Source organism: Vanellus vanellus, assembly GCF_965231255.1.
Source record: "Vanellus vanellus genome assembly, chromosome: Z".
Classification (NCBI taxonomy): Eukaryota; Metazoa; Chordata; class Aves; order Charadriiformes; family Charadriidae; genus Vanellus; species Vanellus vanellus.
The window spans coordinates 46,413,535-46,416,109 of NC_138908.1; positions in this window are offsets into that span (position 1 = coordinate 46,413,535).

Genomic DNA, 2,575 nt, shown 5'->3' on the forward strand with positions numbered 1-2,575 from the left:
GTTATTTTGTTCTTTTCAGAGATCTGGCTCCAAATATGGCAATTATGAAGTGTGAAAAGTAACTCTTGGGAAGCCCAAGTGAAGAGGGAAAAAAAATGCTTGAGTTTTATAAGTAAACAGTAACATGTTCTCTAGCAAATAGCTGGCCTATTGATTTCAGGCTTTTATGTCAAACAAGAACGCAGACGAATACATAAAACATTAACTGATAGCAAGAGGTTGAAACAGTTTATATCCAAACTCAGGGTAAAATGATTTTATAATCATTTAAAATGTGTGCATATATACACACAAAAATATTTTTTAAATTTTTATTACAATACTTTATTCTTAAATATACTTCTATATATGAAATAATTGTTTACATATACAAAATATTTTTTGGAAATGCATTTTTAAATCACTAGTGGAAACCTTGAAACTCCTAAAATATTGATGACAGCCTTAAATAATGCTTCTCCTCCAGGTAACTTACATCCATTACCTCTACTGATTTCAGATCCAACATTCAGCTATACGTAAAGTGTGCGCTTCGGAGTCTCACAGTGAATGCTACACAATATAGCACCAGTGACGAGATGGAGAATCCTTCATGTTTCTGATTTAAAAAAAGTAAAAATGGTTAAGTACTGTTTTTCACTGAGAAAAACTGCATGCAACTAAGTTATACACTGCGAGGTCAATTTTGCTTTAAATGAAGACTTCTGACATGATTCATAGTTTAAAAGTACATACTAGTAGTATTTAACACAGAAGGTATTTATGCCACCTGCTTACAGGCATACAATACATAAAGTTTTTTTAAGTTCCTTATGGTATTTTTAGGGACAAATAACAGATTTGTTATTCCTAACCTCACAAATCCGTAGTGTTTCAAATTAATAATTCTATCTACCATTTCACAGTGATTACCTTTACAGTTTACCTTTAAAAGGGCAACATGTAGCATTTTAATGCTGAAGAAACTGATTGCATATAATTGTTCAATCAAACCAAAATCACAAGCAAAGAATCATGACTGAAGCAATAGACCTCAAATGTTCGGGAGAATATCTAAAAAATTGCATAGATTAATATATTACCTGCTATTATTCCGAAGTGACAAAGTCTGTATAAATAATGTACTTTCATTGTGCAATTACTTGTGCAATATTGCAATAGCTAAGGCAATCTCGTGCCATTTGCTCAGTAGAAAATTTCCATTTGAGTATTCACGAGTTTCTTCATAATTGTCAAACAATTGGACTTAGGAATTTCTACAGATCTTCTGTGTTCCAGAACTCTCATAACAAATGACAGAGTAAGAAGAAAGTTACACAGTATTCCCCCCCCCGTTCAGCCCAAACCACCTTGCCTAATTCCTGTATGTGAAAAACATCTTCCATTGCTGCATCACCCTCTGTCCCCTTCACTCTACAAATGGAATACACATTGCCAAGAAAAAAAGAGTCCATATCAAACAGGTTAAAATATTTTGATCATTCAACATCTCAGCTAACACTGTAAGTAGTGAAATAACAGCAAAATATTTAAATTTGATCTGTTTTTTTAAAAAGGCAGCTTTTAATGACAGCTGTACAATGCGATGAGTTTTCAACATTTGAACTCAAAGATAAGCATTGCATGTCTGATTCTACTACCTTATCTCCCAGAGACAGCTACTGCAATTTCAGAAATTTCTTTTAAATCAGGACTGACACAAGCACGTGCCTTTGGAAAAAAAGTCATAGAAAGAAGTTATTTTAAGTAAATAAAATCAACTGGTTCATTCAAAAGCATAATTCACTCCCATTGTTGACCAAATGACCAAGTTTAGGTTGTTTCATTCTTCCAAAAAGCAAATTTTATGTTGCTTAAAAATATTTTTCCTAAAATTTGCTTAAATGTTTAACATCTTCCTCATCTCTACAACCCTTCCTAATAAGCTTGATTTTACAGAACTCACATTTATATATAAAACAGTAGTTAGTGAAGGAAACTAATAATTGTATAATTATTTTAGGCTCTTGACTGATTGCCTTCTCATGGCACTCAGGCAAGTGTACAAACGTAAAGGAAGATACTACTTTATTTTTCAGAGCCATACTGAAGTGCATCTTATTATCCCTGGTGCAAAACAATACACTTTTCTGGGCCACATGAGGCAAATCAAGATCTATGTTACTCTGTGCCATAATTCAGAAGCTGCAAATCAGCTGCCTGTGCAAAAGGATAGGAACAAGAAGCTGGGGGACAAATCCCAGGAGTTTTAAAAGAATGATATTCTTTTAGTTTTATGTTCTCACATTTCTTTAGGTCCTGAGAGCAACCTAATTGAGTTGGACTAGACATCCCCTAGAGGTCCCTTCCAATCTGTATTATTCTATGATCTGTAGTCATAGCAATAAAGAAGAATGGCTATATTTAAATACTTCTTTTAGAGTTATTTCTGGGCTCGTTTTTGAATCTGAAACTTCCACTACCTTTGGGAATGTCACACCCACACACTGTTAGGCATGAATTAATGTTTGCCCTAAAACCATTTTTTCCACTTCTATTGCAATACACTGGAAATAAACACTAAAAACCATTTTGT